Source organism: Scyliorhinus torazame, chromosome 22, assembly GCF_047496885.1.
Source record: "Scyliorhinus torazame isolate Kashiwa2021f chromosome 22, sScyTor2.1, whole genome shotgun sequence".
NCBI classification, from domain to species: domain Eukaryota; kingdom Metazoa; phylum Chordata; class Chondrichthyes; order Carcharhiniformes; family Scyliorhinidae; genus Scyliorhinus; species Scyliorhinus torazame.
Window position 1 is genome coordinate 109178215 of NC_092728.1, and position 25441 is coordinate 109203655.

The 25441-nt window shown below is 51.4% G+C and overlaps 1 long non-coding RNA gene across 1 annotated transcript; it reads left to right on the forward strand.

The window, feature by feature from the left end:
* The first annotated feature begins 3006 nt into the window (after nucleotides 1–3006).
* Nucleotides 3007–19136, forward strand: LOC140399359 (uncharacterized). Its single transcript, XR_011937683.1, has 2 exons — nucleotides 3007–3410; nucleotides 18622–19136. It is a non-coding gene; the product is annotated as an uncharacterized lncRNA (long non-coding RNA).
* Nucleotides 19137–25441: the final 6305 nt, after the last annotated feature.

Genomic DNA, 25441 nt, shown 5'->3' on the forward strand with positions numbered 1-25441 from the left:
GTGATCGAACTACTTCACTAGTTGTTTGGACATGCCTGGGATTGCGCTGGTATATTTCACTCCCAGCACATATGATCAAGGTGACTATTTCTCTACACATGTGCCAGGTTTCCATCTGGGCTGACTGTGAGGAAAGTAGAAATGTCAGAAATATTGGGCGGGATTCTCCGCCGGCGGGATGCTCCGTTTTGCCGCAGCCCGGGGGTTCCCGACGGTGAGGGGCTGCCCCACAACGAGGAACCCCATTGACCAGCCGACGTAACGGAGCACCCCGCCGGCGGGGTGAGACAGAAATGTGGCGCGGCGGAGAATCCATACTGTATTCTAAGTATTTGGAGAAGTATGATTTTTTTCGTATTAACCCAAGTCCAACAGGGTGCTTGCGTGCTCGTGCCAAGGTGCCCAGGTGGAGTGACAGAATACCACCCTGCCCAGTGCCCGACCACCCAGGGTCCTCAACTCCCCGAGGTGCCATCATGACTGGTTCACAACTTTGTGAACCTGTACCAAATATCGCCTGTTTGAGGCCTCGCTGGCAAGGCCGCTGTATCCTGGGCCCCCGGGTGAATTGGACCGGCGCATATTTATATGAGCCTAATGGCTAATTTCTATCTGTGCGCCTGGACCTCGCCCAGCGATAGCGAGACCCAGATCAGACTGCGAGGTTCCCTTGAATCTCGTGAGTTGCTTCGTTTGTCGTGAATGTCAATGTCGGCCTCTCGTAAGATTCAACGGCGGATAAGAAGTCGGGCGTGACGAGGCCATTGAATCGAACCTAATGTCTTCCTCATTTCTAATTCTGCTTGTGTTTAAAGCCGCTTTTGACATTTTACTACTTGACCAATAAACTCTTGTTGATGTGGTGTGACCAATGCAGGATGTCAGATAGGTTTAGATTATAAACCTTTGGAAACTTAAGGGTTAAAAGCCTGGGTTAGAGTGTGTTTGACTGCGGTGGCCATGTTTTAAAAAACTATCTTGTTTTGCAAGATCAGAAAGCTTTTAGAAACCAGAGGTGAAATTGACCATCGTAAAAGCCTGGGCTAATGCACTAGGGGGAGTCCCTGGGGAGTTAATTCTCAGCTGGGGAAATTGATGTCATTGCTGAGTGGAGCAAAAGCATTCAGACATTCTCAGAAAGCTTTTGAGTTGAGTTCCGAGTCCACAAGTAAGGTTTTTGCTCTCACAGGAGGGCCACAGCTGTTCTCTTAATATATTAACGACCTAGATGACGGGACTGGGGGCATTCTGGCTAAGTTTGCCGATGATATAAAGATAGATGGAGGGGCAGGTAGTATGGAGGAGGTGGGGAGGCTGCAGAAAGATTTAGACAGTTTAGGAGAGTGGTCCAAGAAATGGCTGATGAAATTCAACATGGACAAGTGCGAGATCTTGCACTTTGGAAAAAAGAATAGAGACATGGACTATTTTCTAAACGGTGACAAAATTCATAATGCTGAAGTGCAAAGGGACTTGGGAGTCCTAGTCCAGGATTCTCTAAAGGTAAACTTGCAGGTTGAGTCCGTAATTAAGAAAGCAAATGCAATGTTGTCATTCATCTCAAGAGGCTTGGAATATAAAAGCAGGGATGTACTTCTGAAGCTTTATAAAGCATTAGTTAGGCCCCATTTAGAATACTGTGAGCAATTTTGGGCCCCACACCTCAGGAAGGACATACTGGCACTGGAGCGGGTCCAGCGGAGATTCACACGGATGATCCCAGGAATGGTAGGCCTAACATACGATGAACGTCTGAGGATCCTGGGATTATATTCATTGGAGTTTAGGAGGTTGAGGGGAGATCTAATAGAAACTTACAAGATAATGAATGGCTTAGATAGGGTGGATGTAGGGAAGTTGTTTCCATTAGCAGGGGAGACTAGGACCCGGGGGCACAGCCTTAGAATAAAAGGGAGTCACTTTAGAACAGAGATGAGGAAAAATTTCTTCAGCCAGAGAGTGGTGGGTCTGTGGAATTCATTGCCACAGAGGGCGGTGGAGGCCGGGACGTTGAGTGTCTTTAAGGCAGAAGTTGATAAATTCTTGATTTCTCGAGGAATTAAGGGGTATGGAGAAAGCGCGGGTAAATGGAGTTGAAATCAGCCATGATTGAATGGTGGAGTGGACTCGATGGGCTGAATGGCCTTACCTCTGCTCCTATGTCTTATGGTCTTATGGTCTTATGATAGTTTAAAAAAGAGTATTAGTATTTAAAGCAGTGCAGATTTGTCTGAGGGAAAGGGGGACACTGAAACAAACCAGTTGAAAACAGCTTTTTGAAGATACCCAGCCAGAGTCTGCAGGGGTTCTAACAGGAGTCAAATCTGTTCTGGAAACAAATATTACTCTGTGCCAGTGGGATGTAGTGTGGATTTAAAGCTGTATGCTTTTCCTGTTGTTTAATTGGGAATTGATGTAGTAATTAAGGGTATTGTATTTCCTGTATTGAGCAGAATTGTTTAAGGGGGAATTGTCAGCTATTTTTGAGTGTGGGGTTAAAGAGTTAAAAATTGTGTCAATAATAAAGTTTTGTTTTAAAAATACCAAATCCCTATTTCTTTGAACAATCACTCCTGGATTGAATCATTCATTCCTCACGGTCTTAAAAAAAATATTGGGGATTTGGCCCAGTATCCGAGCCACTGTTGGGGTCGGGTCTGGGATGGTAATAGTGGCGAATTCACCATTGAGCACAGGAGGAATCTATTCAGCCCATCAACTCCGTCAGTACTGGCTCCATGAAAAACAGTTGAAGGAGGGATGTTGTATAAACAGGAATGCACAGCAGGTGGCAGAGTTACAAAGGTGCTAGAAAGGTGGAGCCGGGAAATGTAATTTCAGAATAAAAATATTGAATAAATTTAGAAGCTTATATTCATTCTTTAACAAGTGATCTACTTGATATGAGACTGTGACAAGCTTGTTAGAGAGCTCGTTGGGGATTCTGTAGACTGGATTGACTCGAATAAGTTAAATTCCTTTATCCACATTCCTTTCTGCTGTGTACACGGATATAGAAATAGAGTGTAAATTTTACAGCTTGCTCATTAGCAGGGAGTGTATTGCAGCAAAGTGATGGGATGTCGCTGAGCCTGGGATCAGCCGCTTCGATCTGAGGCTGAGCTGAGATTAATCAGGAGCAGCCAAAGTTAATGATCTGTATATTCCGGATCGGCCTCGCAGATTAACCCCATCAACACTGACATGCTGTGGTTTCACAGTCAGCAGGGTCTGGGTGGGGTAAACATGTTTGACCCCCCCCGCCCCCACCCCCACACCAATCCCCACTCCCCACTCCCCACTCCCCCATCCCATCCCCTCACCGTCCACCAAACCCAGGTTCAACATTACTCAGCTCGACCCTTGTTCCCAACAACAACCTTTCACGTCTGGCTGCTGAACGCATGAAGGTAAGGAAGGCCATGCAGTCGCGCCCAGAATGTTTCCTCCATTAAACCTGCAAAGTTAGGCTGCAGTTACAACAGCAACACTACCCAGAGTCACAGAATCAGGGGGAGCTGAGTGAGGAAGAGGGAGCAAGGAGGGAGTGTGAGGGAGGGAGTGTGAGGGAGAGAGCGAATGGGAGAGAGAGTGAGGGAGAGAGCGAATGGGAGAGAGTGTGAGGGAGAGAAAGTGAGGGAGAGAGTGTGAGGGAGAGAGAGTGAGGGAGAGAGTGTGAGGGAGAGAGTGCGAGGGAGAGAGAGTGAGGGAGAGAGTGTGAGGGAGAGAGTGCGAGGGAGAGAGAGCGAAGGAGAGAGTGTGAGGGAGAGAGTGCGAGGAAGAGAGTGTGAGGGATAGAGAGTGAGGGAGAGAGAGTGAGGGAGAGAGTGCGAGGGAGAGAGAGTGAGGGAGAGAGTGTGAGGGAGAGAGTGCGAGGGAGAGAGAGCGAAGGAGAGAGTGTGAGGGAGAGAGAGTGAGGGAGAGAGAGTGAGGGAGAGAGTGTGAGGGATAGAGAGTGAGGGAGAGAGAGTGAGGGAGAGAGAGTGAGGGAGAGTGTGTGAGGGAGAGAGAGTGAGGGAGAGAGTGTGAGGGAGAGAGAGTGAGGGAGAGAGTGCGAGGGAGAGAGAGCGAAGGAGAGAGTGTGAGGGAGAGAGAGTGAGGGAGAGAGTGTGAGGGAGAGAGAGTGAGGGAGAGAGAGTGAGGGAGAGTGTGTGAGGGAGAGAGTGTGAGGGAGAGAGAGTGAGGGAGAGAGTGTGAGGGAGAGAGTGTGAGGGAGAGTGCAAGGGAGAGAGAGTGAAGGAGAGAGTGTGAGGGAGAGAGAGTGAGGGAGAGAGTGTGAGGGAGATAGTGAGGGAGTGAGAGTGTGAGGGATAGAGAGTGAGGGAGAGAGAGTGAGGGAGAGAGTAAGGGAGAGAGAGTGAGGGAGAGAGTGAGGGATGGAGGGCGATGATAGAGTGTGAGGGACACTGTGCGTGAGGGATGGGGAATAAGGTACTTGATAAGTTTCCCTGTTACAGTCCAGCCTGTTCTGGGTTAAGTGCATTTCTCTACAAGTCTCGATGCACAAAATAATTAATCTCTTAAGGGACGACATGGCCTCAAATGTTTATGACGTTATTAAATTAAACATGGACCAAAACTATTGCTGAAAGAGAGCTTCCGGAATGAGCTCCAGCTGCACATTACTAAATATAAAAGCTGCCACGTAGCCCCTGTTGACGTGGGTCTCTGAACCTCCAGGGGAGAGGAGCTGCTCCACAGGGGGCCAGGATTAGGTGTCATAAATTCCACTTGAGGGTAGAGGAGGAAGGACATCCAGCAAGCAGCTGGTTAGTAAGGTCAGGGCACAGCTTACGTCAGCTCCAGTCAGGAGCTGCTCTCTCTACCTACAGCTCACCTTCAATTCTCCAATCCCGACTCCAGCCTGCCCTTCTTCACCTGCTATTCACCTGCTATTCAGCTCCCTCATCATCGGCCAAACATTCCGCCTTCATCCCAAACAGAATCCAATCTGCCCGTTTCTGGGTCGACAGGAACTTTGATTTTTAACTTTCATTTGCAATTAGCTTCTTCCAATCTACAGTCACATCTCGGAGCAGATGCTTCTTGCACCGTGGCTGGGGAACATGGGGAGGCCATTCGGCCCTTTGAATCTGTCACACTGCAATAGGAGGACGCCATTCAAATCTATTCTGCCGGGCAGCACGGTGGCACAGTGGTTAGCACTGCTGCCTCACGGCGCCGAGGTCCCAGGTTCGATCCCGGCTCTGGGTCACTGTCCGTGTGGAGTTTGCACATTCTCCCCGTGTTTGCGTGGGTTTCGCCCCTGATGCACGATCAATTGCACAAAGACACAGATTGGGTACAACTGTGGCTTTATTGCAGTCAGATGCTTGACCTCCTGCTGCAGCTGGCGAAATGGCAGGGCACTGGAGGTCACGCATATTTATACAGTTCTCCGTGGGCGGAGCCAGCCGACAGGGGCTACCGGCGAACTTGTAGTGCAGGTCCTACCTTACATCCCCTAATACAGTTGTTCACCACATTCACCCCCTGTTAAAAATGAGTCCGGCGGGGGTGATGTGAAACTACATACAGATAGTGCAATTATGTACAGTGTTAAGAATGGGGAAAACAAGGAAGAAAAACAAAGAAAAGTCCATGTTGACGGTCCGGAGTCCGTTAAACGTTCAGCCGATCCGGTGCTTTGGTGCTTCGTTGGGAGCGGAGTAACGGTGGTGGCTAAGTTGTTGCTGGTGGTGGTGGAGGTGGCACCGATGGCTGTGGTGGCTGGCCAGTCATCGGGGAACTCCGGGAGTGTGCCGAAGTCCTCTTCATCCTCTTGTGCGGGAAGGGGGGGTTGGTCTGGTGGGGTCAATGTTGGTGGCGCGGTGGTGGTGGTGGGGGGGGGGGGTGCGCATGGGTGGGGGAGTGTGTTGGGGTGGAACCTGACGGTGCCAGGTCCCTGAGTGAGACAGTATCTTGGCGGACGTCGGGGAACTCCACGTAGGCATATTGAGGGTTGGCGTGGAGCAGGTGAACACTGTCCACCAAGGGGTCCGCCTTGTGGAGTCGGACGTGCCTACGGAGAAGGACCGGTCCTGGAGCAGCGAGCCAAGTCGGGAGCGAAACCCCGGATGTGGACTTCCTGGGGAAGGAAAACCACGTTCATGGGGTGTGTTATTAGTGGCGGTGCACAATAGTGACCGGATGGAGTGCAGAGCGTCAGGGGGGACCTCCTGCCAGCGAGAGGCTGGGAGGTTCCTGGTCCGTAGGGCCAGCTGGACGGCCCTCAAACCGTCCCATTCTCCCGTTCTACTTGCCCGTTTCCCCGGGGGTTGTAGCTGGTCTTCCTGCTGGAGGCTATACCCCTGCTGAGCAGGAACTGACGCAGCTCATCGCTCATGAATGAGGATCCCCTGTCACTGTGGATGTATGATGTGGAGATGCCGGCGTTGGACTGGGGTGAGCACAGTACGAAGTCTTACAACACCAGGTTAAAGTCCAACAGGTTTGTTTCGATGTCACTAGCTTTCGGAGCGCTGCTCCTTCCTCAGGTGAATGCGATTGTAAGACTTCTCACTGTGGATGTAGGCGGGGAAACCGAACAGAGCGAAGATGGTGCTGAGGGCCTTGATGCCGGTGGCAGACGTCATATCGGGGCATGGGATGGAGAAGGGGAATCTGGAGTACTCATCCACCACACTGAGAATGTACATTTACGGTCGGTGGAGGGGAGGGGCCCTTTGAAATCCATGCTGAGTCATTCAAAGAGGCGGGAAGCCTTCACCAGGCGCGCACGGTCCGGCCGGTAGAAGTGCGGCTTGCACTCCGCACAGACCTGGCAATCCCTGGTGACTGTCCTTACTTCCTCGACGGAGTAGGGCAGATTGCGAGCTTTGACCAGATGGTACAATCGTGTGACCCCCGGGTGACAAAGGCTGTCGTGTAGGGCCCGGAGTTGGTCCACTTGTGCGCTGGCACATGTACCTCGGGAGAGGGCGTCTGGGGGCTCGTTGAGTTTACCGGGGCGATACAAAATCTCTTAATTATGGGTGGAGAGCTCGATTTTCCACCGCAAGATTTTATCATTTTTGCCCCGCTGTGTGTTATTGAACATGAAGGCTACCGACCGTTGGTCCGTAAGGAGAGTGAATCTGTTACCGGCCAGTTAATGACTCCAATGCTGTACAGCTTCAACGATAGCTTGGGCCTCCTTTTCGACGGATGAGTGTCGAATTTCAGAGGCATGAAGGGTGCAGGAAAAGAATGCCGCGGGTCTGCCTGCCTGGTTTAGAGTGGCGGCAAGGGCGACGTCTGAAGCGTCGCTTTCTACTTGGAAAGGCAGTGACTCGTCCACTGCGCACATCCCGGCCTTGGCGATGTCTGCTCTGATGCGGACGAAAGCGTGTTGTGCCTCGGCCGCGAGGGGAAATTGGGTGGACTGAATGAGTGGGCGGGCCTTGTCCGCATAGTTTGGGACCCACTGGGCGTAGTAGGAAAAGAACCCCAGGCAGCGTTTGAGGGCCTTGGGGCAGTGGGGGAGGGGGAGCTCCATGAGGGGGCGCATGCGGTCGGGGTCGGGGTCAGGCCCGAGAAGTCTGTTTTGGACGATATAGCCAAGAATGGCTAACCGGGTCGTGCTGAACACACTCTTCTCTTTGTTGTAGGTCAGGTTGAGAAGAGTGGCAGTGCGGAGGAATTTATCGAGGTTGGCATCGTGGTCCCGCTGGTCATGGCTGCAGATGGTGACATTATCTAAGTACGGAAAGGTGGCCCGCAAACCGTACTGGTCGACCATTCAGTCCATTTCCCTTTGGAAGACCGAGACCCCATTTGTGACACCGAAAGGGACCCTGAGGAAGTGGTAGAGGCGACCGTCCGCCTCGAAGGCAGTGTATGGCCGGTCCGACTTCCGGATGGGGAGCTGGTGGTCGGCGGATTTCAGGTCAATTGTTGAGAAGACCCGGTACTGTGCAATCTGATTGACCATATCAGATCTGCGTGGGAGGGGGTACGCGTCGAGCTGCGTGTACCGATTGATGGTCTGGCTGTAGTCCACGATCATCCTGTGTTTCTCCCCAGTTTTAACCACTACCACTTGGGCTCTCCAGGGGCTGTTGCTGGCCTCGATAACACCCTCCTTAAGCAACCGCTGGACTTTGGACCTGATGAAGGTCTTGTCCTGGGTGCTGTACCGTCTGCTCCTGGTGGCGACGGACTTGCAATCCGCAGTTCGATTGGCAAAGAGGGAGGGGGGGTAGGGGCCCACCGAATTTGAGGGTGAGGCTCTGGAGATTGCACTGGAAGTCCAGGCCCAACAGGAGTGCAACGCAGAGATTAGGAAGGACATAGAGGCGGAAGTTACTGAATTCTACACCCTGGACCGTGAGGGTGACTGTACAGAAACCTCGGATTGGGATGGAGTAGGATCCGGAGGCTAGGGAGATCCTTTGATTGGCCGGGTGGACCTCGAGGGAGCAGCGCCTTACCGTATCTGGGTGAACAAAGCTTTTGGTGCTCCCGGAGTCCAGCAGGCACGAGGTCACGTGGCCGTTGATTTTCACCGTCGTCGACGCGGTGGCCAGGTTGTGCGGGCGAGATTGATCCAGCGTCATCGAAGCGAGCTGCGGGTAGTCGTCGGATGCTTCGGATGGCGAGCGTGTGCGGTTCCGATCTCATGATGTCCGGAGACCATGTGGGGAACAAAATGGCGGTGCTCATGGTGTGCACATTGCGGGGTCGGGACAAGATGGCGCACGTGGCTGAAGGGGGACAAGATGGCGGCGCCCATTGATCGCACATGGCCCCGGGAGGAGAAGATGGCGGCTCCCATTGTGCGTTTAGCATGGGGGAGGGGGCGATAGCGGGTGCAATTGCAGCGACTGCGCGTGCCTGGCACACAGCCGCGAAGTGGCCGTTCTTACTGCAGGATTTACAAACGGCAGTGCGGGCCGGGCAGTGTTGGCGGGGGTGCTTTTGCTGACCACAGAAGTAGCAGCGGGGACCCCCGGGGTGCGCGGATCGGCGTGCGGCACAGGCGTATTGGGAAGGCAGGGCCCCGGCTGAGGAAGTCGTCGGCGGGGTCCAGGAGGGGTAGGAAGGGGTAGAAGGGTGGGCAGCGCGGCGGGAGGGGTAAGACTGTACATTACGGGATGCGACCGTCATGGAGAGCGGCAAGGTTTTCGTCTCCGCTAGTTCGAGCGTGGCCCCTTCCAGTAATCGTTCTCTGATGCGGCCCGACGCAATCCCCGTTACGAAAGCATCGCGCATGAGGAGATTCGCGTGTTCGGCGGCCGTAACGGCCTGACAGTCACAGTCCTGGACAAGTGGAATTAGGGCCCGCAAGAAGTCTTCGATGGACTCACCAGGTAGTTGCGAGCGGGTGGCGAGTACATGCCTGGCGAAGAGCGTGTTTGTCTTCTGAGCGTAGTGTTCTTTAACGAGTGCCATTGCTTTCGCGTAACACGAGGTGTCTTGGTTCAACGGGAACACGCTGGAACTCAGTCTGGAGTACAGGACGTTTATGTTCTGAGCCTCCGTTGGCGCGGGGTCCGCAGCGTTGATGTAGGCCTCGAAACAGGCCAGCCAGTGAGTAAAGTCTTTCCTGGAGTCGGGCGAGTGCGGATCCAGCTGCAGGCGATCGGGCTTAATTCGGATATCCATTCTGTGGAAAATCTGACTGTAATAAATTGATGCACGATCAATTGCACAAAGACGCAGATTGGGGACAACTGTGGCTTTATTACAGTCAGAGGCGTGGCCTCCTGCTGCAGCTGGCGAAATGGCAGGGCACTGGAGGTCATGCATATTTATACAGATCTTAGTGGGCGGAGCCAGCCGGCAGGAGCTACCGGCGAACATGTACTGCAGGTCCTACCTTACATCCCATAATGCAGTGGTTCACCACAGCCCCCACAACCCAAAGATGTGCAGGGTAGGTGGATTGGCCACGCTAAATTGCCCCTTCATTGGAAAAAACGAATTGAGTACTCTAAATGTATTTTTTTCTAAGTCTATTCTGCCATTCAATTAGATTAAGTGTGGTCTGAATCTTAACCCATCTATCCACTTTGCTTCTGTAACCCTCAACAAACATCTATCAACCCCAATTTTTAAATTTACAATTGACCCCCGACCTCAGGAGCTCTTTAGGGGTGAGAGTCCTAGAGTCCCGCTCCCCTCTGTGTGAAGAAATGCTTCCTGACATCACCCCGAATGGCTTGGTTCACATTCTAAGCTCCTTTCCCTGTTTTTGGACTCCATTCATCAGTCTCTCTTGACCCAATCAAATCCTTTAATCAGTTCGATTAGCGCCCCTCTTCATGGGGTGAAGGGCAGATACACAAATCACTGAAAATAGCCACAGAGGTCAATAAGGTCAGAAACAGGGGCTGGTTTAGCACAGTGGGCTAAACAGCTGGCTTGAAATGCAGAACAATGCCAGCAGCGCGGAATCAATTCCCGTACCGGCGTCCCCCGAACAGGCGCCGGAATGTTGCGACTAGGGGCTTTTCACAGTAACTTCATTGAAGCCTACTTGTGACAATAAGCGATTATTATTATTATTATTATTAAACAAGCAAACACTGCGATTCACTTCCAGAGAATTATCCAGCATCAGTTTTCAACCTGCCAACCTCCAGGAGGAAATGTTCCCGATGGTGGGTGTGCCCAGAACCAGGAGTCGCTGTCTGAGGATATGGAGTAGACCATTTAGGACAGAGGTTAGGAGAAACGTCTTCACCCAGAGAGTGGTGGGCCTGTGGAATTCGTGACTACAGGAAGTAGTTGAGTCCAAAACAGTGTATGTTATCAAGAAGCAGTTGGATATAGCATTTAGGGTGAAGGGGATCAAAGGATATGGGGGGAAGGTGGGATTAGGCAATTGAGTTGGATGATCAGCCATGATCATAATGAATGGTGGAGCAGGCTCGAAGGGCTGAATGGCCTCCTCCTGCTCCTATTTTCTATGTTTCTATGAAATACCTCACTGGACGTTGATTCTGGACTCTGGAACCCACATGCACCAACATGTATTTTCTCTGTGGTCTCATTACTGCCAATCCTGCTTTTCTCTGTTTCTGTCCTTACTGAGTCAGATGTTACAAACCTTCTCCTGCCTTTTGAGTGTGTGTAAATAAACTAACCCTTTGAGTTCATCATACCTCGAGTTTTCTGTGGGGTTATTAATTGAAACTTTGATTGCACATAAACTGAGGGGGACCACTTATAAAAAGGAATACAAATGAAACTGATTTCTGGAGTGGAGAAATAAGTGTTGTTTAAATTAACCCCGTTGCTGCCAATAACAACCTTCCCCGCTCCGAGGAAAACAATCCCAGCTTCTCCAGTCTCTCCGCATAAACAAAGTCTCTCATTCCTCGAACGTTCCAGCAAATCTCCTCCTTGACAGCCTTCCTAAAGTGTGGGGCCCAGAGTTGGCCACAATCCTCCAGTCAGCACCTATCTGGAGTTTTGTAACTGGTTAGCCTATTGGAAAACAGGGCCACAGCAGAATGTGAATTTGCCACACCGCCTGATTTCTGCCCGAAATCTGATTACTTGTTTAAACTTGTCAAATCTCTGCTTGACTGCAGCAGAACCGAGGAGAATAAAACCTAATCCGAGGGAAGATTCAGAGCGTTATAAATAAGATGGAGAGGTTGTCACATCCCACACAGCAGGCAACGGCAGTGTGAAGGGAGAGCTGTGTAAAACTCTGCTGACTGTCCTAATTTCCAGTCATTGGCTGAAGAATCCTGCCCAATATAAAAGAAAGGGTCTAACTCTAAAGATCAGAGGGACATGGCATATATGTGCATAACTCATTGATAGTAGCAGGGCAGGTTGGGAGAGCAATTAATAAAATCCAGAATATTGTATGATTTACTAAGAGGGGAATAGATTACAAGAGCAAGGAGGTTAAATCTATGTAAAACACTCACATTCCCCTCACCGAGAATATTATGTTCAGTTCTGGGCACCACACATTAGGGAAGATGTGAACATAAGAACATAAGAACTAGGAGCAGGAGTCGGCCATCTGGCCCCTCGAGCCTGCTCCACCATTCAATGAGATCATGGCTGATCTTTTGTGGACTCAGCTCCACTTTCCGGCCCGAACACCATCACCCTTAATCCCTTTATTCTTCAAAAAACTATCTATCTTTATCTTAAAAACATTTAATGAAGGAGCCTCTACTGCTTCACTGGGCAAGGAATTCCATAGATTCGCAACCTTTGGGTGAAGAAGTTCCTCCTAAACTCAGTCCTAAATCTACTTCCCCTTATTTTGAGGCTATGCCCCCTAGTTCTGCTTTCACCCACCAGTGGAAACAACCTGCCCGCATCTATCCTATCTATTCCCTTCATAATCTTATATGTTTCTATAAGATCCCCCCTCATCCTTCTAAATTCCAACGAGTACAGTCCCAGTCTACTCAACCTCTCCTCGTAATCCAACCCCTTCAGCTCTGGGATTAACCTAGTCAATCTCCTCTGCACATTCTCCAGCGCCAGTACGTCCTTTCTCAAGTAAGGAGACCAAAACTGAACACAATACTCCAGGTGTGGCCTCACTAACACCTTATACAATTGCAGCATAACCTCCCTAGTCTTAAACTCCATCCCTCTAGCAATGAAGGACAATATTCCATTTGCCTTCTTAATCACCTGTTGCACCTGTAAACCAACTTTTTGCGACTCATGCACTAGCACACCCAGGTCTCTCTGCACAGCAGCATTGTTTAATATTTTATGAAAGTATCAGCGAAGGTGCAGGAAAGATTGACAAGAATGGTAAAAGGGATGAGGAACTTCGGTTACGGAGATAGAGCGGAAAAGTGGGGACTGCTGTCCTTGGAGAAGGGGAGGTTGAGAGAAGATTGATCGAGGTGTTCAAACTCGTGAGAGGTCTGGACGTGGCAGGTGGGGAAAACGTGTTCCCACGGGTGGAAGGATGGAGGATAAAAGGGCAAAGATTGAAAGTAATTGGCAAGCGAATCAGTGGCGATATGAGGACAACGTATTTACACAGCGAGTGGTTGGGGTCTGGATTGCCCTGTCCCAGAGTGTGCTGGAGGGCGGTTCAATTGCAGCTTTCCAAAGGGAATTGTTATCCGAAGAGGAAGCAGGTGCCGGGTTACGGGGAGAAGGCGGGGGGGGGGTTGTCACTCGGTGAATTGCTCACTCAGAGAGTCGGTGCAGACACGATGGGCTGAATGGTATCGCTCCATGCTGTCCCGTGACGTGATGCGGTGAAGTCATTGTTTTTTATAAATTTAGAGTACCCAATTCATTTTTTTCCAATTAAGGGGCAATTTAGCGTGGCCAATCCACCTACCCTGCACATCTTTGGGTTGTGGGGGCGAACGGGGAGAATGTGCAAACTCCACACGGACAGTGACACAGAGCCGGGATCGAACCTGGGACCTCGGCGCCGTGAGGCAGCAGTGCTAACCCACTGCACCGCCGTGCTGCCCCGTGAAGTCATTGTTATTGGGCCAGCTGCATCTTTCTGACACTGTCTATTTTTAATGCTGGCCCTGCCGTTCTCTGGAGAGATGGATGTGCGATGAAGCTCAAGGTGAGGACCTGCAGATGCTTCACTTCATCTGATGCAGCATCTTAGCTCAACCACTGATATCTACATCTCACATCCGCTCAGACAGGAACCATTTGGTGCTGGCTCCACTGCCAGAAATTAATCAAAGAGCAGAAGGGAAACGAGCAGAATCTCTTTAAATATTTAACACAGTTGTTGTTTGAATAGATCTTACTTCAGTGTTTCAGTAGCTAAGATTCTCTTTGAGCACAGATCCATGTGACAGTACAAAGGCACCTCAGCTGGGCTGAGCAGAGTACACACACCCACCCCTTTGTGACAGATGGGTGAGGATTTGCCCCCTGGAGTCAGTTCACTGATCTCAGGGTGAGGAGTTACCCCATTTTCACGTTTGTCACTTCATCGAAAACAAAGCTCAGAGAGAATGAAAAATATCAAATGAAAGAGGAATAATAAAAAGGGGAAAGCTCATTATGCTCATTCAAAGGCAGAAAGGTTTACATTTCCATAGCAACTCCGACCACCTCACGATATCCCAAATCCCTTCACAGCCAATGAAATGCATCCGAAGCTTTATCGTGATTGTAATGTCAGAAACGAACAGCTCAACTTGCGCACAAGATCCCACATTGAGAACTGTGACAATGACCCTCTGACAGTGCAGCACTCACTCAGAACTGACCCTCTGACAGTGCGGCACTCCCTCAGTACTGACCTTCTGACAGTGCAGCACTCCCTCAGTACTGACCCTCTGACAGTGCAGCACTCCCTCAGTACTGACCCTCTGACAGTGCAGCACTCCCTCAGTATTGACCCTCTGACAGTGCGGCACTCCCTCAGTACTGACCCTCCGACAGTGCGGCACTCCCTCAGTACTGACCCTCTGACAGTGCAACACTCCCTCAGCACTGACCCTCTGACAGTGCGGCATTCCCTCAGTACTGACCCTCTGACAGTGCGGCATTCCCTCAGTACTGACCCTCTGACAGTGCGGCACTCCCTCAGTACTGACCCTCTGACAGTGCGGCACTCCCTCAGTACTGACCCTCTGACAGTGCGGCACTCGCTCAGTACTGACCCTCTGACAGTGCAGCGCTCCCTCAGTACTGACCCTCTGACAGTGCGGCACTCCCTCAGTACTGACCCTCTGACAGTGCAGCACTCCCTCAGTACTGACTTTCTGACAGTGAAGCGCTCCCTCAGTACTGACCCTCTGACAGTGCAGCGCTCCCTCAGTACTGACCCTCCGACAGTGCGGCACTCCCTCAGTACTGACCCTCTGACAGTGCAACACTCCCTCAGCACTGACCCTCTGACAGTGCGGCATTCCCTCAGTACTGACCCTCTGACAGTGCGGCACTCCCTCAGTACTGACCCTCTGACAGTGCGGCACTCCCTCAGTACTGACCCTCTGACAGTGCGGCACTCCCTCAGTACTGATCCTCTGACAGTGCAGCGCTCCCTCAGTACTGACCCTCTGACAGTGCAGCGCTCCCTCAGTACTGACCCTCTGACAGTGCGGCGCTCCCTCAGTACTGACCCTCTGACAGTGCGGCACTCCCTCAGTACTGACCCTCTGACAGTGCAGCACTCCCTCAGCACTGACCCTCTGACAGTGCGGCTCTCCCTCAGTACTGCCCCTCTGACAGTGCGGCACTCCCTCAGTACTGACCCTCTGACAGTGCGGCACTCCCTCAGGACTGGATTTAGATGACATTGTGGATTCAGTGTCTGTGAGTGCCGATATTAACAGATGGCCATTTGGGCAGAAAATTGGGGAAAGGATTTTGAACTCGGAACATGTGAGATGTTACATTGGTGAAGGAGGAACAGGGCATGGAATCAATGAGAAATTGTGATTAGTGTCAATGGGGTTGAAGTGAATATCCAAGATTCCTGAAGGTATGATTGGTAGATAAGGTGGTTGGGACAACTTAGGGAATGCCTTTGTGTATAAGCCATGGAGAATATCCGGGAAATGATGGGGGAATTATATCGGAGATTGTTCAGACCACAGCTGGTGTATAGTGTGTGGTTCAGCACATCTCGGGAAGTATGTGATCACACCGGAGAGGATATATTATAATCCACACGAGGCCCACGGGGACGGCCTGATTAATCTCCCTTGAGCTTCATGGAGTATCAGCTCCCCCAGTGGTGGTCAGAGGCTGATCAGCGGGATAGTTACCTCAGGACCCTGAGAGCCGGCCCAGGTAGGAGTCGCGATGCAGAGTAGGCCCGACCTGGACTCGGACTGTTTCATGTAAATACTTTTCTTTTGGTAATAAACTATTCGCTTGACTCTCCTTTCTGGACTGCTGCTTCACTACTATATTGGCGACGAGGATGAAGCGGAACTACCATCGGCGCTGCTAACCATTTGAAGCACGGCCACCTCCCTTCACCAAGGAATAAGGTTCACACAATTTTGAAAATGTCGCTCTTTGACAGAATTGATACACTTGTTTCGGGTGTGGAGGACTGGACTCAGTATACACGCCGCATGCACTAATTGTTTCAGGCGAACTCTATCGTTGGGGATTATCGCCACATGGTAATTCCTTTGACTGCCAAGCAGCACCCCCACATTCAGCATCATAAAGAGCCTGACGTACCCCGTAGCCCCAGACTCCAAGACATTTGAAGAGTTATCGGCACTTGTGACAAACCACTCCGACTCCAAGCCGTCAGTCATTGTCCGAGAGCAGCTGATTTAATCCCGCAGGGAGGACCGCAGGCGTGCCCGTTACCGGGTTTTTGGCATAATTAGGCAAACTGTCAGAGTTTTGCTACTGTGGGCCACCCCTACCCATGATGCTATGGGACTGGGTTGTATGCGGAGTACATAATACGGCGACCCAGCGTAAACTGCTGGCCACACAGTTGTGGGAGCTAAAAAAAGGCGTAGAGATCCCCCTTTCATGGGACAATGCAGAGAAAGGAGTTCAGGAATTCCAGGGGATATCAGGGATGGAGGTAAACAGCGTAGGACACCTCACATTCCGGAAAACAGCCCCCCCAAGACCTCAGGAAGCCCACCCTGGCCCGAACACCGGCAGGACCATACCCGTTGGCCAAAGACCGCAGCACCCGGCGTGACACCTTCCCAGAATCGATGGAGGGTGACCCAAGGCAGTGCAGCACTATTGGACGGCGAAACTGTAGGAATAGGAAACGACAGGTCAGTCAGCAGCCTCGCCGTCCCACCAGAGGGAGATGCCAGCCCAGAGCCAGAACCCTCCACTTAGAACAGCCTGATTGATGACAATGGATGTGTGACCAGGGATGGAAACTGAGTGTCCAGGGATATTCAGTATTTGGGAAGGACAGTCACAAAGGAAAAGGCGGGGGTTGGATTGCTGGTTAAAGAGGAAATTAACACAATAGTGAGGGAGGATATTACTCCAACAATGTGGAATCTTTATGGGTCAAGCTGAGAAACAAGGGACAAAAACATTAGTGGGCGTCGTTTATAGACCCCAAACTGCAGTGGTGATGCTGGGAATGGCATTAAACAGGAAATTAGGGATTCATGCAACAAAGAAACATCTGTAATTATGGGTGATTTTAATCTGCGTATAGATTAGACAAATCAAATTAGTCACAATACTGTAGAGGAGGAATTCCTGGAGTGTATATGGGATGTGTTTTTTTGACCAATATGTTGATGAACCAACTAGAGAGCAGGCCATCCTAGACTGGGTGTTAAATAATGAGAATGGAATCATTGGCAATCTAGCTCTGAAGGATCCCTTGGGGATGAGCGACCATAATATGATGGAATTTTTCATCAAGGTGGAGAATGAAGTAGTTGATTCTGAGACTAGGGTGCTGAATCTTAACAAAGGAAACTATGATGAAATGAGATGTGAGTTGGCGATGATCGATTGGGGAATGTTACTTAAAGGGGTGAAAGTGGATAAACAATGGCAAACTTTCAAGAAGCGCATGGGGGAACTGCAACAATTGTTTAATCCTGTCTGACACAAAAGTAAAATGGGAAAGGTGGCCAATCCATGGTTTACAAGGGAAATTAGGGATTGTATTCGATCTAAGGAAGTAGCATACAAATTGGCCAAGCGAGACAACGGGTCTGAGGATTGGGAGCAGATTAGAATTCAGCAAAGAAGGACCAAAGGATTGATTAAGAAGGGGAAAATAGACTACGAGAAAAAGCTTTCAGGAACATAAAAACTGACTGAAAAAGTTTCTATAGGTACGTGAAGAGAAAAAGATTGGTGAAGATAAATGTAGGTCCCTTACAGTCAGAAACAGGGGAATGTATAACAGGGACAAAGAAATGGCTGAGCAACTAAACACATACTTTGGTTCTGGCTTCACAGAGGACACAAATCAGGTACCAGAAATGTTGGGAACGCAGGGTTTAATGAGAGGGAGGAACTGAAGGAGATTAGTATTCATAGGGAAATGGTGTTTGGGAAATTGATGGGATTGAAGGCTGGTAAATCTCCAGGGCCTGAGATTCTACATTGCAGGGCACCGGAACAGGTGGCTCTAGAAATAGTGGCTGCATTGGTGGTCATCTTCCAGGATTCTATAGACTCAGGAACCGTTCCTGCAGATTGGAGGGTAGCTACTGTAACTCCACTATTTAAAAAGGGAGGTCGAGAGAAAGCAGGGAATTATAGACCAGAAAGCATGATGGCGGTGGTGGGGAAAATTCTAGACTCCATTATCAAAGATTTTATTACAGAGCATTTAGGAAACAGTGGCAGGAACGGACAGAGTCAGCATGGATTCATGAAGGGGAAATCACACTTCACAAATCTACTGGAATTCTTCATGGATGTAACTAGTAGAGTTGATGAGGGGGAGCCAGTGGGTGTGGTATATTTGGACTTTGAGAAAGTTTTTGACAAAGTCCCGCATAAAGATTAGCATGTAAAATTAATCGCATGGGATTAGGAGTAGTGTATTGAGATGGATAGAAAACTGGTTGACAGAGTAAAATTAACGGGGCTTTTTCAAATTGGCAGCAGTGACCAGTGGGGTACCGCAGGGATCGGTGCTGGGACCCCAGCTATTCACAATATATATTAATGATTTAGATGAGGGAACAAAATGTAATATCTCCAAATTTGTAACTTTTACAGATGCACCATAGAAAGCATCCTATCTGGCTGCATCACAGCCTGGTATGGCAACTGCTCGGCCCAGGACCGCAAGAAACTTCAGAGGGTCGTGAACACCGCCCAGTCCATCACACGAACCTGCCTCCCATCCATTGACTCCATCTACACCTCCCGCTGCCTGGGGAAAGCGGGCAGTATAATCAAAGACCCCTCCCACCCGGCTTACTCACTCTTCCAACTTCTTCCATTGGGCAGGAGATACAGAAGTCTGAGAACACGCACGAACAGACTCAAAACAGCTTCTTCCCCACTGTCACCAGACTCCTAAATGACCCTCTTATGGGCTGACCTGATTAACACTACACCCTGTATGCTTCACCCGATGCCAGTGTTATGTAGTTACATTGTGTACCTTGTGTTGCCCTATTATGTATTTTCGTTTCTTTTCATGCTCTTCATGATCTGTTGAGCTGCTCGCAGAAAAATACTTTTCACTGTACCTCGGTACCCGTGACAATAAACAAATCCAATCCAAATGGCTCCCAGTTGGGTGGGAGGGTGAGCTGTGAGGCGGATGCAGAGATCCTTCCGCGTGATTTGGACAAGTCGAGTGAGTGGGTAAATGAATGGCAGGTGCAGTATAATGTGGATAAATGTGAGGTTATCCACTTTGGTAGCAAAAACGAGCAGGCAGACTGTTATCTGAATGGCCATAAATTAGGAGAGGGGAATGTGCAACGAGACCTGGGTGTCCTCGGACACCAGTCACCGAAGGTAAACATGCAGGTGCAGCAGGTGGTAAATAAGGCAAATGGTATGTCGGCCTTCATTGTGAGAGGATTCGAGTACAGGAGCAGGGATGTGTTGCTGCAATTGTACAGGGCCTTGGTGAGGCCACACCTGGAGTATTGTGGGCAGTTTTGGTCTCCTTATCTGAGGAAGGATGTTCTTGCTCTCGAGGGAGTGCAGCGAAGGTTTACCAGACTGATTCCTGGGATGGCGGGACTGACGTATGAGGAGAGATTGACTCGGTTGGGATTGTTCTCGCTGGAGTTCAGAAAATTGAATCTCATAGAAACCTATAAAATTCTAACAGGACTGGACAGGGCCGATGCAGGAAGGATGTTCCCGTTGGTGGGTGTGTCCAGAACCAGGGGTCACAGTCTGAGAATATGGGGTAGGCCATTTAGGACAGATTTGTTTTTCTCATTTCTTTTCCCAATTAAGGGGCAGTTTAGCGTGGCCAATCCACCTATTCTGCACATCTTTGAGTTTGGGGGTGAGACCCACACAGACACGGGGATAATTGCAAACTCCACATGGACAATGAACAAGGGTCGGTATTGAATCCGGGTCCTCGGCGCCATGAAGCAGCACTATGATTTCCTTAGTCTTCTGAGAAAGTAGAGTCGTTGGTGGGCTTCCTTAACTATAGTGTCGGCATGGGGGGACCAGGACAGGCTGTTGGTGATCTGTCCACCTAAAAACTTGAAGCACTCGACCCTTTCTACTTCGTTTCCATTGATGTAGACAGGGGCATGTTCTCCACTACCCTTCCTGAAGTCGATGACAATCTCCTTCGTTTTGTTGACATTGAGGGGAGATTATTGTCATTCTATCTCATTCCTGTACTCTGTCTCGTCTTTGTTTGAAATCCGACCCACTTCGGTGATGTCATCAGCAAATTTGAAAATCGAGTTGGAGGGGAATTTGGCCACACAGTCATAGGTGTTTCAGGAGTATAGTAGGGGGCTGAGGACACAGCCGCAGTGACCAACCTGGAGGAAGCCCTCTGCTGGTTTTCCGAAACTGGCGCCCGCCTCAAGAGGGGAAAGAGTGCTTTCAAACCAAGGGAGCCACGTAATTTGGGTATAGAGTGAATCAAAACGGCGGCTGAGGAGAAGGTACGAGTGATAAAGCAAGGCCTGGCTCCATAAATTAATACGGGGAAGTTATTCCTGGTGTAGCCACCACCCTCCCACCGGTGCTGCATTGCCGAAGAAGCACCAAGGTTACAGGGACTGCAGTACAACAGCCAGTATTGGGCCAAGTCAAGGGCGCCTCTGGGGGAGGCCTTCACCAGGGTAATGCGGCAGCTAACATCATCGGGGATGTTGACCAATTACGACCCATCCAAGGCCCTTTTAGTGACACGCGGCTACTCGCCTTACGGAATCGGCGCAGTGTTATCCCAACGTATGGCTGATGGGCGGGAGTGGCCGGCAGCATACGCATCACAGACTTTGGCTGCTGAGGAACGCCCAGGTGGAGAAGGAAGGTCTGGCTGTCGTATTCGCTGTGAAGGAATTTCACCAGTATGTGTACGGGCACCGATTCACCGTCCTGATGGACCACATTGCTTGGGCTTATTAAACTGGACAAGGTTGTCATGATATGCAAACATGCAACCAATGAACACTCAGAATAGGACACAACCAATGGGCAGTCAGGACACTCAGAGGTGGCATCACCACAAGGGGGCATGACATAAACACTATAAAAGGGATGAGGCACTCACACCCTGCCTCTTTCCACAGACAGACATCTAGAGAGTTAGACAGGGTTGATCAGCAGCATCACACCCCAGCACGTGGCTTAGAGCAAGCTGGTACAGTTAGACTGAGTTACTACAGTTAGATTAGCAGCGAGTCGAACCCATTTGAGAACTGTGTTAATAGTTCAATAAACATGTTGGACTAATTTCAGAGTCTGGAGCATCCTTTAGTTAAGACTGCATCAAGTAGCAGCCTGTGTTATCCGTAGCAGCATAACACAACAAAGGTGACCCCACCAATGGCGTCTGCCCAGATACAAAGATGGGCCCTAATGCCAGCGGCGTGCGAGTACGCATTTGAGCAGCGCCTAGGGACGTAGATCGTGAATGCAGATGAGGGGGCAGCATGGTGTGCAGTGGTTAGCACTGCTGCCTCACGGTGCCGAGGACCCGGGTTCAATCCCGGCCCTGGGTCACTGTGTGGAGTTTGCACATTCTCCCCGTGTTTGCGTGGGTCTCAGCCCCACAACCCAAAGATGTACAGGGTAGGTGGATTGGCCACGCTAAATTGCCCCTTAATTGGGAAAAAAAATAATTGGGAGATACCCACCCCTACCCCCACCCCCACCGAGGGCTGATGAAGTTGTTTCGACCCATAACTTCACGTAAACGTTCTTGGGCAGCACGGTAGCACTGTGGATAGCACAATTGCTTCACAGCTCCAGGGTCCCAGGTTCGATTCCGGCTTGGGTCACTGTGCGGAGTCTGCAAATCCTCCCCGTGTCTGCGTGGGTTTCCTCCGGGTGCTCCGGTTTCCTCCCACAGTCCAAAGGTGTGCAGGTTAGGTGGATTGGCCATGATAAATTGCCCTTAGTGTTGAGTGGGGGTTACTGGGTTATGGGGATAGGGTGGAGATGTTGACCTTGGGTCGGGTGCTCTTTCCAAGAGCCGGTGCAGACTCGATGGGCCGAATGGCCTCCTTCTGCACTGTAAATTCTATGATATGAATCTATGGTCACTGCCACCCAGATCCGCAACTGGGCATGAAAAGAGTCAGTATTGGTGAAAGTACGCCTCATCCTCTTACACAGGCGGAAGAACTCGGGGACTTTGGTGCCAAATCCAGGAGCTCAGTGTGGACGACAGGGTCTCCTGTGCGGGGCTCAGGTCGTGATCATGGGCCAGGACGGACAGGCGATTCGCCAGGACCTGCACAACAGACACCCAGGGGTATCGAAGATGAAGATTCTGGCCGGTAGCGATGTGTGGTGACCAGCTCTGACGACTGACCCAACAATGTGCCACACGCCAGGGGCATCAGAACTCCCGCCAGCCATGCTGCTACATCCGTGGGATTGGCCAGGCCGGCCTTAGGCACGCCTGCACGCTGAATTAGCCGACCTTTCCAAGGGTCCGTGTTTTTACCGGCGTTAGACGCCCACTCCAAGTGGCTGGACGTTGATGTTGATGGGCCGAACACTCAGGACCCGCCTCAGCCTCACCTTCCCCGATATTGGCTGGAGAGTGCAACGCAGTCAGAACCTGCAGAGGTTCCCAACCATGATGGAGGTACACAGACGGGGTGCACGTCTGAAACCTGGGGGACGGAGCCCGCTGGGTTACAGGGACTGCAGTACAACAGCCAGTATTGGGCCAAGTCAAGGTGCGCAAACGGACAGTGTGGAAGCACCTTGATCACCTCAAGAGAACAGGACCGTTGTTAGGCCAAGCCCCACAAGAGGAACCTTCTTCCAGCCACACCAGCCTGCCACATGGGAGCATGGAACTCAGATGCGGGAAGTGGCGGAACTGGACTCTGAGATGGGAACCCAGACATCCGAGATTTCCAGCGGCGACCTTGCCAGTGAGCAGTCACCAGCGGTACCCCCAGACTGTCATCGCGGAAACAGTGATCCCCAACACGCTACACACCTCCCGACCCAGCCCTGCAGCCATGGGAAGTGCAGCCCTGAGCGAAGAGGGGGTGTCCTCCTACACTCCCTACTTCAGAGGGACTTACTCACTTTGGGGGGGGGGGTGGGTTAAACCTCCCACGAGACCCACAAGGACGACCCGATTAATCTCCCCGGGAGCCCCGTGGGGTACAAACCCCCTCCCTCACAGGCATTGGGTTGGTTAATTCATTGCCTTCTGTAGCGCACAATGACTTACGCGAGACGAGAAGCGATGAAGTCTATCTAGGCTTTATTAAGCGAGACTTGTCCCCAGCAGCTCAGCAACAGAATGAGGCTGCGGGGAGAAGCTCGAGCTCTTATACTCCGCCTTCAGGGCGGAGTCAGAAGTCTGCAGATCCAACCAGGACCCGGGACCTGTCAGCCAATAGCCTCTCGGCTTCACAGGTACCACATTACCCCTAATACATACCACCACATTCACCCCTTGTTAAAAAGGAACCCGGCGGGGTGGTGGTTCGCCTGGTGGTAGGGGTTTACAAGGCTGGCCCTGGAACAAATTTCGGACTGTGTTAATACAGCTTTAGCCCTACACTGGGCTATGTCCAAGTTTGTGAGAACTATTTACAATACGGGCAAAAAAAATTTTTTTGTTACAACAACATTCTTGCTTTTTCTTGGTGTCACGCGGATTCCCCGAGTCGAGCGGGCGGTCTGGTCTTCCTCGTCGATCGCCTCAGCCCCGGTGGTGGTGCAGGTGCTTGCTCAGGCGTTGTCGTCTCCGGGAGCGTTTCGCTGTTTGTTCCTGTTTTACTCCTGGGCGGGCACGGGAGGAGGACCAATCCCCCCGGGAAGGGGGCGGTCGCGGGGTGCGCCGGTGGCAGGGAGGGGGTGATCGGTGTCGGGGGTGTGTGTGTGTTTCCGGCGGGCGCCAGGTCTCGCAGGGAGACCGTGTCCTGTCGGCTGTCGGGGTACGCCACGTAGGCGTACTGCGGGTTCGCGTGGAGAAGGTGGACCCTCTCGACCAACGGGTCCGACTTGTGTGCCAGCACATGTTTCAGGAGCAAGATGGGTCCTGGGGCCGCCAGCCAGGTCGGCAGCGACGTTCCGGAGGAGGACTTCCTGGGGAAGACAAGGAGGCGCTCATGAGGCGTTTGGTTAGTGGTGGTACACAGCAGCGACCGGATGGAGTGGAGAGCGTCCGGGAGGACCTCCTGCCACCGGGAAACTGGGAGATCCCTGGACCGTAGGGCCAGTAGGACGGCCTTCCAGACCGTGCCGTTCTCCCTTTCTACTTGCCCGTTCCCCCGTGGGTTGTAGCTGGTCGTCCTGCTCGAGGCTATACCCCGTGCTGAGCAGGAACTGGCGCAGCTCGTCGCTCATGAAGGAGGACCCCCTGTCGCTATGGATATACGCGGGGAAACCGAACAGTGTGAATATGGTGTCAAGGGCTTTAAGGACTGTGGCCGCTGTCATGTCGGGGCAGGGGATGGCGAAGGGGAAACGGGAGTACTCGTCCACCACGTTCAGGAAGTATGCGTTGCAGTCGGTTGAGGGGAGGGGCCCTTTGAAATCCAAACTGAGGCGTTCAAAGGGGCGGGAAGCCTTGATCAGGTGCGCACTATCCGGCCTGAAAAAGTGCGGTTTGCACTCTGCGCAGATGTGGCAGTTCCTGGTGACTGTACGGACCTCCTCCACAGAGTAGGGGAGGTTGCGGGACTTTATAAAATGGTAGAATCGGGTGACCCCCGGGTGGCAGAGGTCTTCGTGGAGGGCTTGGAGGCGGTCTAGTTGTGCGTTGGCGCATGTGGCGCGGGATAGGGCATCGGACGGCTCGTTCAGCTTTCCGGGAGATACAAGACCTCATAGTTAAAGGTGGAGAGCTCGATCCTCCACCTCAAGATCTTGTCATTCTTAATTTTGCCCCGCTGTGCATTATCGAACATAAAGGCTACCGACCGTTGGTCAGTGAGGAGAGTGAATCTCCTGCCGGCCAGGTAATGCCTCCAATGTCGCACAGCTTCCACTATGGCTTGGGCTTCCTTTTCCACTGAGGAGTGGCGGATTTCTGAGGCGTGGAGAGTCCGGGAGAAAAAGGCCACGGGTCTGCCCGCTTGGTTAAGGGTGGCCGCCAGAGCTACATCGGATGCGTCGCTCTCGACCTGGAAGGGGAGGGACTCGTCGATGGCGCGCATCGTGGCCTTTGCGATATCCGCTTTGATGCGGCTGAAGGCCTGGCGAGCCTCTGTCGACAGGGGGAAGGTAGTGGTTTGTATTAGCGGGCGGGCCTTGTCTGCGTACTGGGGGACCCACTGGGCGTAATATGAAGAGAAGCCCAGGCAACGTTTCAGGGCTTTGGAGCAGTGAACAAAGAACAAAGAACAAAGAAAAGTACAGCACAGGAACAGGCCCTTCGGCCCTCCAAGCCCGTGCC